At 41.7% G+C, this 13,708-nt stretch overlaps 1 protein-coding gene across 1 annotated transcript in view; it reads left to right on the top strand.

Annotated features, from left to right (window-relative positions):
- The first annotated feature begins 916 nt into the window (after positions 1-916).
- Positions 917-13,708, top strand: part of LOC116398130 (protein sprouty homolog 3) — a 15,962-nt gene continuing 3,170 nt past the window's right edge. The window contains exon 1 of the mRNA XM_031874191.1: positions 917-1,585. The gene's annotated coding sequence lies outside the window, so the exon portion shown is untranslated. The remainder of the gene's footprint in view (positions 1,586-13,708) is intronic.

Raw genomic sequence — 13,708 nt, 5'->3', positions numbered from 1 at the left:
GAGACAAAAGCACATGCACACGCACGTGCACATGCATGAGTCTCCACTCACGCACACGCAGACAAAGGAGGCGGTTCATATTACAGTCATGCAGCATATTGTCAGTGATGTCACTTGTCCTCATGGAATGAATGAGTGAAAATCTCCAACATGCTTTTCTCGTAACCGTTATAACGTTCAACACGGTTTAAAATCGAACAAATACGTCTCCTAAAACCAGCCAGTTCACTATCTCCTACATAATTAACACTTGTTACCTTTCAACGGATCCTCATACAACGCATGTTATCTTACAAAAAGTTGCTCATCATTTTTCATGTGTTTTCAGCAACAAGAATACATGCATAACATCTGTTCAAAATAAACTTTAAAACCACTGAGTCAGGTCTAATAAAAGATGGTGAAATACTTAGTTAGGTTTAATAACTACGGAAGTGACATCACTGAAGTTACGTAACAGAAACATTAAGGGGATACGTTGCATCACCCGCCCACAAACTCAAATAAGATCTGAATAAGCAAAACTATTCACATCCTGATCTTTAACTTCAACGTGTTCTGTATCATGACGGTGAACATCTAATCCCGTCAAGTTCTTTAAGGTAAAAAAATAAGATGAATCCCATAAAATACAACATTTGTGTCAGCAACACGAGTTCTTCTGCCCCGTCATGTTCATAAAGCAGAAGTGAACTGATTTCAGTGATGGGAGAGGGAGGAGGGGTGAGAGAGAGGGGAGGGGGGACTGGAGCGGGAGAGAGAGAGAGAGAGAGAGAGAGAGAGAGAGAGAGAGAGAGAGAGAGAGAGAGAGAGAGAGAGAGAGAGACAGAGAGAGAGAGAGAGAGAGAGAGAGAGAGACAGAGAGAGAGACAGAGAGAGAGAGAGAGAGCTCTCAGTCATTCATCTCTCGGGGAGAGGAGAGGAAACTACTCCAGGACGGGAACAGAAGATTTTATTCTAAAGTTCAGTGTTTAATCTCTGAAGCTTCTCACTCCAACCAGATGCACTTTTTCTTTTTACAACCCCAAAATATTGAGCTGCTGCAAGTATTTGATTTTTTCTTCCACTCTGCATGGAGATACTTCTGCTCCTGGACTCTCTCTGAAAACTGCACGCTGAAGAATTAAACTGTTTCTGCTGCTCGCATGTCCTCACAACTTGGACAGAGAGAGAGGAGCTCTCCGACGCAGCGAACGTGAAAACGGGACCGGTTGGAGGTCAGAGCGCTCCGGTTGGAGCTCTGGGAAGAATAAGAAGAAGAGGAGTAGGAGGAGGAGGAGGAGGAGGAGGAGGAGGAGGAGGGAGAGCATCCTCCCAGCCTCACACACCCTTAAGACAACCCAGCTGCACTGATCTTATAGAATACTGTTGCTGGACATCAAAGAACGGTGAACCACATCGTGAAATAAGATTAACGCTTCACAAGAAATCATAAACATATATTAAGGTAAAGATAAATTCATCACTGGGTTCCATAGACGTACTATAAGTACTCTACGTTTATACACACACACACACACACACACACGGACACCCGGGACGCCCCCAGCACGCCGCGGCAGGATGGATCTCCCACCAATCAGAGGTAATCATGAATTCATCCCGTTCTGCTGGTGAACTATTGATGCTCTGCGTGACCTTGTGATGAAAGAAAAAGTTTCATAAATAAGGAATTACTGAAAAGGTTTGTGCAGCTTTATAAAACAGGGATTTTAGGGGAATATGAAAGAGGTGATGAAGCAGGTGATGAAGCATGTCTCTGTGATAGAACCTGATGCAGATGGCAGGATGTTCAGAATTTTGGAATTAACTTTTTTTGTTTTGTTGTAACATTCGAAAGATTTTGTGCACATTTTGCTTGTTTTCTTGGTCTTGAGATTAGATTAAAGTTTTGGTTTCTTTTTCTTCTGTGAATAAATTGGCAAAGCATCTTGTCAAGCGGAGATGGACGAAGTCCAAACTCATAAGATCGAATGAAACGTGAAACACAAGAGGGCGACCTGGTTTAACCTCCTCTGCAGCTCACATACGACAGATCATCCGGCGTGTTTCCTCTTCCCTCTTTGATTTGGTGTTCAATTATGCAGCTGGTGAGAAGCTTTAAATGGATTTCTTATTCTTCCATCTTGGCTGTTGGGTGGGTGAGTGTGTCTGTGTGTGTGTGTGTGTGTGTGTGGGGGTGGGGGGGGTCGTCCAGGGAGGATGGGTTTATAATCGTGTAAATCTGCTTCGCCCCTGGAAGCGTTTTGATTTCATTTGGTCACGTTGACAGAAAGTCTGCACATTAGAAGTGTTTTTACTGACTTTTGGAGAAAGTTCTCTGACTTTATGTGGAGAGATCTGAAGGATTCCTCCCAACGTCAAAACACTCGTATTCACCGGTGAACATCAGTCGTAGCTGTCGCTGTGTGTGTGAGAGAGTGTGTGAGAGAGTGTGTGTGTGTGTGTGAGTGTGAGGGGGACATGTGGGGTTGGGATTGATTGTCCTCAAGGTCGGATGCAGAATGTCAATACCCATCTCCGCTGGGGTGGGACGGGGGGGGGTAGTGGTGGGGGGAGGGGGGGGGGGGGGGGGGGGGGGGGGGGGGGGGGGGTGTGCTAATGCGTTGACTAATGCACTGTAGAACCACACACTTGTAGAAACAGAGATCAACAGTAAAAACACTTTGTAAAAAAGCAGCCTGGACTTCCAACTTCAAAGAAAGAGAACGGAATGTCTTCTTCAAAGAAAGTTTTTACTTTGTTTGTGATTGTGTTTAAAGTTCATAAAAGATTTTTCATTTCCAAACATTTAGACGAAGTAAAAGTTGTAAAAAACGTGCAGGAAGAGACGCTCACGCTTAAACGAGGAAAGAAAAAAGACAGCAGTTAGCTTAACGGGAAGCAACCGTCAAGACCGTTTGCACAAACGTCTCATGGTGTAGTTCCTCCAGAGGCCACTAGATGGCACAAGAAACAATACTCAACTGTATTGACGTGAACAGAAAGTAGTAAAAATGAAACTCCCCATTGGAAGCTGGAGATCTCTGCCAGTTCTTGATTTCTCGATCGGTCGGTTGACAAGAAAAGTTTGGCAACTACTTTGATTATTTAACAATTGTTCAAGTCGTTTACTAAGTAAGAAAAGGACAAAACGCTGACAAGTGGGATTTTCATGGAAGTGCGCTTCCACAACAGCAGCACCTTTTCTTTAGGTTTATTTTTTGTATGTTTTGTTTGTTTTTTGAAAAATGTCACTTTAACTTTGGATTACACAAGAAAACAGCAACGCAATACAGACAGTGTTCGCTCTCATTTTTCGTCTTCCATGCACACAAAAAGACTTCTTTCTCTCAAAATTTGGTCACAAAGGTTTTATGCAGAAAAGACAAAATTCCCACAAAAGACGTTTGTCTGCTGTGCATCGTGTGTTCAAATAGGACCTTTAAGTCTTTCTGCAGACGGGTGTGAAAGCCGATAATATATAGATTAAAATATAAACGCTACACTTTGGTTCTCTTTTCACGAGTTGAACTAAAATACTTTTTCTAAGCGCAGCAAAGACTTATTTCTGTCTAATCTTGGTCTTTCATGTTGCGCTCCTTTAAAACTCACCACATCTGATAAAACGGTTCCTTTTATTGGGACCAGCCCAATAACAAACACCTGTGTAACAATCAGCTTCTCAATATGACACAGCTGATGGATTACCTTGGCAAAGTACAAGTGTTCACTGACACGGATCTCTTTTTAGAAATTTGTGCTCACAATTTGAGCTGAATAATTCTTTAAAAGAGTTGCGTTTCTCTTTCTGTTCTGATCACTTTTTAGGTGCTTCAGGGATTGAATAGACTTTAAATCCTCCACCTGTTACACCACCATCGTGAATCACTGCTTTGTAAATGCTCGGTGGATCCGCCTCCACTTGTGATACTGTGATTCCCTGAACACTGCACATAGAAAAACTATTCTTGTATAGTTTAAGTCCGACTCAAGACTGAGCTGAGACCAGACGAGCAGCTCATTTATTTACAAACTAACATTAAATATCAGTAATCAGTGAAGAAAGCATGTGTGGAAACGTGTGAAGCAAACAAAACAGCAAAGGAAGAGAGTGGACTGCATGTTTATGAGTGAGCTTTTATAACCAGAATCACATGGATCAGCTGACGACCATAGCCCGTCGCAAATCTTGCTTTTATATAACCAGTGAACAGGAAGTGACCATATTTGGACTGAGGAGGAGTGACGTAGAGATGCCGTATATACGTCTCTGGTAGAGACCTGTCAATCACCGTGTAGCCCCGCCCTAAAGCATCCCCTGCTTTATGGTCTGTGTGACTCTAAATGGACGATAATGTACTAAATGAACATCATGCTGTATTGAAGAAGACTTGAAACTAGAGATTGAGACCATAAACTCATGTTTACAATGATTACTGAGGTAATAAATCAAGAGAGAAGTAGAGTCATTTTCTCATAGACTTCTATATAACCAGAGGAGTCGCCCCCTGGTGGACACTAGAGAGAATGCAGCTTTAACACATGAAGCTTTGGCTTCACTTGTCAGAACTTTGAGCCAGGCCGTAACAGTTACCACCTCATGAAAAGTTACTCCTCATGTTTAGTGTTTTCCTACAAAAGTCCAGCAACATGTGACACTAAATACTCAGTTATGTTTTGTGAAATATGGTGATGATGATGAGCTTGGATAGAGAGCATATTGTACCAAAACCAGGATTAAATCATCAAACATCACGAGCCGATGGTTCTGATGGTTATCGTTTGTGATCTTGACGGGTCGAGTGGATTGACACGTGACTGGTGTCAAATCATTTCCTTCTCTTGTTTAGACTTCTCTTATCTCCCTCTCTCTACTTCTGGCTCCACCACTTTCATTGTTATCATTATTAGTATCATCGTCCCTCACTCATTCACTGCCTCTCGTCCTCCCTCCCCCACTCCCCCTGCCTGGACTTGCTGGTCTGCAGTGTCTATTTCAGTCTTTCCGTTGGGGTCAGATTCGGCACATCCGGTATCTCATCCAGTTTATTGTCATTCAATCCTGCTGTGCTCCCGGAGGGCACCAGGGGGAAGGCCCCTGGGTCCTAGTGCCTGACGGGGCCTCAGTCAACATACACAGAACTACAAAGACCTTTTGAATCTGCTGGTTAAATGTTTTTATACCCAACTCTTTCCTTTGACTTGATTTCACATGTTATTTGCCGTACTTATTATTTTACAAAGGTCTTTAAAAGCATTTTGTGATGATTTTGCACAATAGCGACACCTTTGTTAGAATTAGTCTTTCACTTCTGTCACACGTTTGAACAGCAAACAAACAAATGTTTTTCCATCACATTGAAATTTGGATTTTTTAATAAATCTATTTTATATTGCTGTAAAAAGATCTCCTTCAAATATCAGGTTTCTCTCGAAAAACAACATTTTATAATGTTTATAAGCTTGTTTCCACCATCATAACATTAGAATTCTCAATGCAACCTCTGTTAGCTTTAGCCGCTAGCTCCATTATTCCCACCCGCTGCTAACAGCTAACAGCTAACAGCTAACTAGCTCTCCTCCTGTTGATTTCAACACAGACTTGTTGCTCACAATTTAGAATTACCAGCGTAAAAATAAGTGCTGCAGACTCTGAAGACGGAGTTGTACTGTGGCAAGCAAAACACAACCTACAATGCACTGGATGCATTACTACATTTAACTTAAGGAAAGGTTTATAAACTACTGTAATAATATAAACCCTGCTTATATATTGATGTATTATTAATCTAATCAGTGTTATTTTTAACAGCAGCATGCTAAAGAATCCGTAACCTTACTTCCATGTATTATATGGTATAAGTTATGAAGACGATGATAAAAACTACTTCACTAAACATGTATACAGTCAATAGTGAGGATGTGTGTAAGGGGATAAAACTTACAGAATAACAGAATAGTTAAATAAATAGACTTTGAAGACATGCAGAGCTTTTGGTGTCTCGTACTTTGTGGTGGGGTTACTACGGGAACTCATGACCTCAGTATTTCTAAAATCTAAAATCTGTCTTTTCTTACTTCTCTGAATGCACAGAGATTCAATTAATATTCATCTTCTTTGGTGCTTCTAACTATTAGTTGGGCAGGCTAATCCCATAAAGCATTGAGCTAAACCTAGAAAGTGAAAGTGCTGTAATTCGTCGATATCCCACGAAATCAAGTCACATGTGATCCATGTAATCTTGAACCAGGAAGTATGAAGATCGCAAAACAACCCACACAGGGCGGGTTGTAGTTGGATCGGTCAAACCAGGAGATCAATGAGTAACGTCCGCACCTCAGTAACGGTGCTTCCATAGTTATTTAAAACCAAACAACAATGTTCTTCTAAACTTAACCAAGTAGTTTAGTTGCCTGAACTTAACTCTTTTGTTTCCTTTGAGGACAGAAGTTTGCTTTGAAAGGACTGCATGCATGAAATTGACTTGTGTTGCTGGACTTTTGTAGGAAAACGCACAAAAATTGAGGAGTAACTTTTTTCGTAAGATGTCATAAAACCGTTGTATGAGAATACGTTGCATTATTGGCTCTAATCTCCTAGATCTCCCCAAAGCATATGTTTAATACTTTGGAGCGGAAGAGGGACACCAAGAGCAGAGAAGGAAAGAAAAGGGAGTGAAGGACAGGATGGAAGGGGAGAGCGAAGGGAGGAGGTGATGTGAGAGGGTGAGAGGAAGGGAGGAGAGAGGAGACGACAACAGGAAAGAAGAGGAGGAGAGGAGAGGAGAGGGCAACCCCTCCTCATTCCAAGGCGAAGGGTCACTGCAGTCAGTTTTAAAATAGCCCGAAACCATGATGTCACCGCTGAGAGATGCAGCGACGCTCCGTCCGTTAAAGTCCATCGAGCATCCAACAGGTCGAGTTGAGACTCAGCGGGAGTCGGTGGACAGTCGAGGGATCGGCACAGTTCACCGGGTTCTGTTCACTAAACACTTAAAACGTGAGCAGATTATTAGCGGAACTACCGAACAGCATCGTCACAAGAACAACAGAAAGCTAACGGACGTCGCACAAAAACACGAAACCCAAGAGAGTTTGCTGTTTGTTAGCACTGGTTTTAATGGAGAATGTAGTCATATTTCATGACGTTTTTATGCAGATAAACTTCTGTTTTCATGCTGATGCTTTGGAACGGCCAAACGTTTGTCATTGTGGGTCATATATACAGAAACTAGTTTTCAACTAGTCAAACTGCAAGAAAACTGTGTTTCTACACTATGTGCCATAGAAAATTCACTTTATATCAAAATAAGTTCAAAGTTTATTAACGTTATTGGTGTGTCCACATATTATAAGAAGTATTTCTGTATCTACTGCTGCTAAATTTAATTTAGATGAATTTAATACATTTAAACTGTAATACAGTTCATGACCTCAGTGCGCACTAAAACATATTACGATGTTATGTTTAAATATGTGAAGCTGAAACCGATAAAAGATTTGGATGCAAATGTCAGATGTAAATCTTTCTCATATTAAGACGTAACAAACAGACATTTTGAAATGTTGGTTTCTGTGCCAAGAACTTAAGACAGAGATCATTTAACTGAATTTATTGGACATCTTGTGTGTAAACTGGGATTTTAAATGTGCATTAAGAAACTTGATCAAACCATATTCTAGTTTATTTAACAACGAGCAGCGGTATGTTTCTGCTTTGCTTGACACATGTTCATGTAGAAGAACCACCGGGTATAGTTGCATCAGCAGTGAAGCTAAAGAGGGGAAGAGAACCCACATGGTTGATTCCTGTTTCACGGACAAAGTATCAACGTACGATGAAAAACCATCAGGACATTGTGGGCTGGAATTATTATATCACACTTTTTCCATACTTCCCAGCGTTATATAAGAATCATTCCTAATGGAATTAAAATGACCTGCTGTGGATAAGCAGCATAGCGGTAGCTAGCAGTAGCTAGCGGTAGCGACGGTGTTTCCTGCAGGTGCGATGGTGCTGCTGACTGAAACACAATCCACCGTCACAACAATCACACTTGAACGTTTCAGGTGTGTAACGTCTCCTGACAGCCAGCAATCAGAGACTTTAGTATTAAAGACGTATTAATACCCTCCCAGGCCTCTTTTCCAGGAAACTGAATTCAGTGATTTTTAAGGTAATTCCTAACGTGTTATTGAATGTTTTATCTGTGAACAACAGTTCAAACCCAGCAGTGTAAATGTTGATTGGGCAGCAGTGTGTGTGTGTATGTGTGTGTCCCATGGCAGGGGCTCAGTCATTACTGATACTCCCCCAGCACAGAGGTCCATCCTCAGGTTTCCACTGACGGCCTCTTGAAACACCAGCTCTCCCTCTCTCTCTCTCTCTCTCTCTCTCTCTCTCTCTCTGTGAATTTCTCTCTTTGGTTTTGCTTCACTAAAGTTTCTTTTCACATTTTACACAATGCAACGTTTGGCAAATTCATCACCAGTAAAAAAACACAAACATGTTTTGTCCTTTTAAAGAGAGAGGATGGGAGTCCCTCCCATCATCTTCCCTCTCTCCTCTGAGCCAGATGGATAAGTCACTCATTGTGCAGTCGGCCATGTTGGTTCGGTTTCAACCATAAGCGTGCTTCCCTTGAAGTTTCCCCTGAACTATGGACTGTGGAGGAGGTGGGGGTCATATGCATTGAAACAGATATAGACCTATATTACTATTGAAGAGTTAAGGAACACTGTTTTAGTCCAACACCAAAGCCAGAATGAAGTTGACTGAGGGGGCTGTTAAAATTGAAAGGGGGACTAGAGCAGCCTTTTGCTGAACTAGAAAACAACAGGTTCTAGTGCTAGAAACAGCTGTTTGTGTGGCTATAAAACAGCTGTTTGCAGGACTAGAAACATGTTTGCGTGACTAGAAACATGTTTGTGTGACTAGAAACTGCTGGTTGTGGGACTAAATACATAAATAAGTAAGGGGACGTGTCCACCGAAGTGTTTTTTCCTGAGGACAGGCTAAATTCTTTGCAATTGGAGCGTCGCATATTTACGCTATGCTGAAATGGCAGCAGCATGACGAGACGCTGAGCGTCCATTCTGCGCTGAACAGAGCACCCAGGGTTACTTTTTTGTGGTCACCAAGAGATGACATTGTTTTTTGCTTTTTGAAATGCTGCGCCTCTCAAGCGATTACCAGTTAGGCGATTTCAAAAGAGCTCATTAAAACATTCACAAAGCATTTTAAATCTTTGTCTACATCCGTGTTAACTCGCTGGTATTCGTCTCCTTTGTTGGCGCATTGCAGCATATCTTGGCGTGTTACCGCCACCTGTTGATCACCGTAACACTGCGACAGCGTTTGACTGTGTATTGCGTTGCTCTGCGTGCACATGTGCGTCCTCGTGTTTGCTCACAAGACAAACAAAACGGGGACCCAGTCGTAGAAACTCACACAGGGAACCTTTCACACACATGTGACAACACACACTGCCCTCATCTCCACTGGTAATGTGAGTTAAAGGTGCTGCCTGCCCTCCACCATCCTCGAACACACACTGCTCTCATCCCAGCAGAGCCAGACTGAGCATCACTACCCAACACAGCTGGAGGTCCCAGCATAGCCAGTCAGTCATGTGTTGATGCTGATTCAAGGGCCAATGAGAACGATGCTACTTTGTCTTTTCTCCCCAGAGCTAGAAACAATATTCAAGATATAAATAAGTGTTTCTATTAAGTTTGTATGTGGAAAAGTATAGCCCTGATCATTTAGGTCACAAGCATTGACTCCCATGATTCATAGTTATCGCAGTCATAAAACCTCAGAGACGCTCAGACCTGCTTTACACTGGTTTGTTTTACGGCTGCTGAATGATGTTTTCAACATGAAGTAATCTTTTTCTAAGTCGTAAAAATGATCGAGGTCATGTTGATATATTGTACGAAAAATCAATCAGGTGTAAATGATTACGGTCATGACTGCACAGTCTCTTAACTCTCTGACACCAGTTAAAGTATTTGTGCCGTGTTGGGGGGGACAATGATTGGCTCAACCAGTAAGTAAATATGAGGTCATACAATTGGACAGCAGGCCTCTTCTTTTGAACAATTAGATGGGCTGATAGGCCGGCAGAGTAAGAGCAAGCCGTGGCACCGCTCTGCCTGATGAGGTTACTCACCAGGACCCTCTCCTCTCTCATCGGACTAATTTGAAAATGCATCCTCGTCTAACCAACCTGGGCCTTCTTATCTGCTCCTCTGTGGCTGGACCTCTGGAAGGAGGGCACTGAGTGATAGATACAGAGAGACGCTGGAGGGAAGAGCACTTTTATGTACAAAAGACTCTCCTTGAAAGCCTGGAGGACAGGAAGTGGTTCTGTTTTTGTTTTATTTTGTTTTTTAACAGTCCAAGCTTGCTAATCACCCTCCTCCCCTCCTCCCCTCCTCCCCCAGTGATGGATTGCCATTCTTGGGTTTCATCCACGTCCCCCATACCTTCTGGTAGCTCTGCTCTTATTGCTTTGTCGCTGCATTTTCCTGAGGTCACTCTCTGTATTTAACTCGTTGGCTGTTTAAAACAGGGCAAATACTATAATGTGATAATTCATCTGCCTTTAATTAAGTTGTTTGGTGACAACATGATACATTTCAAACGATTGATTCTCAGCATTTTCTCTTGTTAAATGGTTGTTGATCTTAATTTACATGTGTGAAGAGTTTTGTTTGATGTGACAACATAACACTGGACCATTTATTGAATTCATCAATTAGAAATAAAGAGATCAATCTAAAGACAATTAACAATTGCACCAATTTTGAAAGGTGATTAACCTTTTCAAAAACAAATATTCATGCAACTTTTACATTGCAATGTTTGCAGACATTTTTGTCAGATATATATTTGGGTTTTTGGGACTATTAGTTGGACAAAGTAAGCAAGTTGACCGTGTCCTTTAGGAAATTCTACATTTCTCCACAATTTTTAAATCGGTAATCAATTAATATTACATGTATACGTAATAGTACATAATGGAAATAAACAGATGCAGCCCTGATATGAACATTACAACCCATCTCTACTGTCAACTTTTGCTTATGTTGCTGCTTCTGATGTGATGTCCCAGCATGCATCGGGCAAGAAGACATTGTGTGGACAGACACAAAGAATCGTTACTCTAGAATACGTCCTTCATATCTACAAAGGGAGCGGTACGTCACTGAGTCCACCATGTTGCACCGCCATGTTTCCACACAACGGACAAACCAAACACTGACTCTAGAGATAGACTTTCAAGTTTTAACGTTACCTGAAGGCCACCGTAGTTCTCTGCACGCTTGTGAAACTGCGGTAACGTGAGCTGCAGAGTGTACAACCGAGGCAACGCCGTTCACCTCGCTCAGTCTTGGAAAGAGAGGAGTGAGCGGAGGTTTATTGGTTGTAATCGGGGGGTCGATTCAGATGTTGTTTGTTGATCAGACGAGCACGGTTGAATACATGCATGCTGACACCATGACGATCTCAATCGCCTATGCATTCAACCATACTGCTTTACAGAAGGTGGCGGTAATGCATCAGATGATCACCTTTGAACTCAGATCCCCTTTTCCACAAATACAGACGATACACTTGTTTCCCGGTCTAGTGTGTCACGTTCTACGTCTCAGGGGCATCGGGTTAGTGAACAGTAAAACTGCTACCGCGGTTACTTTTTTATATATATGTTACTGATTCAGTCTCTCTTTCAAACTCTGAAACCAGAATTGTTGATTGCTGGAACAGTGGAAAGACTAACAGAGACGGCTTTGATGCATTTTATTTAGTTTCTGTCAAGAGATTGTGTTTTTTCACAATCAGCGAGTTAAAATGACTGTTTCTGTCAATGGAGTCCGGTGGCTTTGAGGAAAGCATATTAATTGTATGTTTTGGACGTTAAAAGATTTTAAAAAATTGTCAAACTCATTGTTGATTTAATTTTATTATATATTCACTGAAAAAAAAAGATTTTTAAAAATGAAAATTAGCGTCCTATGCTTCCATCACTGCTGGAGCCAATAAATATTCATCCTGGGAAAGAATGCCGATTGTAACATTTCCCACTAAAGACAAAAGCCAGATGTTAGTGGGTGTTAGTGGGGCTTAAAACAAAGAAGACATTAAAGTGCTGCTCAGACACATCAATCTGGACACAAAGTCTTCGATACATTAACAGTGTTTTATGAATGCATCTGTATTCACGTGGACGTGGCCTCAGACGGTTATTTGCTGCTGCTTCCTCTTGCTTCCCTCCTCCATCTAATCTCATGATCCGAGCTGCTTTTTAATGCATTTCCATTTGGCCTCATTACTCTCTGAGAGGACTGGCACCATGTGAGGAGCGAGCCAGCTATCTCTACCCCGCGGCCACATGGCAAGACTGCCGTTTCTTTGTGTATGTAAAAAGCTCAGCATGTATGTTCGAGTGTACAGTATTTGTGCATGCTGGTCGGATGGTTTTCCACTGTGTTTATCACACAAATACAAAGAAACACTCATTGTCCTTCCAAAGGGAGCAGCAGATATGAAGAGAGTTTATCTGATGTCTGAGCAGGAAATCAAATCAGTTGCACTTTCTCCTAGACCTTTTATTTAATCTACTTTTATGCTCATGCATTTACTGCACTCATAAGCAAATTTAGATTTAACTTTCAAGCATTTAGTGGCAGTCTTACCCGGCATTATAATGAGTACACAATGCACTACTATATTGTGTATTCCTCAACTTAGTACTTTCATATAGTCACGTATAGTTTGTTATTTAGCTTAGTTACACCATAGCTATACTTAGCCCAACCAAGAAGAGTTACATAATTAACAAATGTCTTTAATGTATTAGCTTTAGCTTTCTCAAAATCAATCTTTCCAGAAACAATGTCCCGGTTACTTCAGATAATCCACACACTTTTCAATGAAATAAAAATAAAAAAAGTTCACCAGGAAATAGTCCAGGGTTAGTTTTTCAACATTTATTGGTCGGCATTAAAGAAGCCACGTCCTAAGGCATCTCCGTACTGTCTTTAGCATTCAGCTGCAGCTTCTGCTTGGTTGAAACCACAAACCAAAACTCAGTGCACTTTATATTTAATCTCTGGTTTTCTAAAACCTTTTCAATGAGGTTCTGCTGAATGGGGGCCAATCCATATACTTGTAAAGCTTGTAAACCCTTCAACAGGAAACGTGTCTGTTGATCTACAAACATTTATTTCAGAATGAAACCTGCGACTTTACAGTTCCTTCATGGCCTCTCTAACTGCTTGGCATGGCGATGCTGCCAGGCTCTGCAGGTGGGTTTTCCTCCGTGGCAGCAGCAGCTGTGTTCAACAGATGCTAAATTACAGTGTGGACCTGATGGTCGTATCTCTCTGGCTCTGGCAGGCTAATAATAGTGTTGGCCTGAGCAGTGGAGAACCTCAAGCGGTCATGATGACATGGCTGATGGTTGTGTTGAGGCTTTGCTATTTGGAGAGTAATAGGCTACCTTTTTGCTGTATGTAATGTGGTGTCCCCTCTTAAATTTCACTTCACATTAGGCGTTTTCGGACCAAACAGTTCTTGGGACTCCCTGAGAGGAAATGTCCATTGGGGAGCCTTCAAGGGCTTTTTCGTTTGCTTTGTTCGCTACTTTCGTTATGTTCGATACGACCGTTATGTTCGCTACATCTGTTATGTTCGCTACGTTCGCTACATCTGTTA

The sequence above is a fragment of the Anarrhichthys ocellatus genome, unplaced genomic scaffold (assembly GCF_004355925.1).
Source record: "Anarrhichthys ocellatus isolate YVR2014 unplaced genomic scaffold, GSC_Weel_1.0 scaffold78, whole genome shotgun sequence".
In the NCBI taxonomy this organism is placed as follows: Eukaryota; Metazoa; Chordata; class Actinopteri; order Perciformes; family Anarhichadidae; genus Anarrhichthys; species Anarrhichthys ocellatus.
Note: the sequence above shows the minus strand (reverse complement) of the source record. Positions and strands in the feature narration are given on the sequence as shown.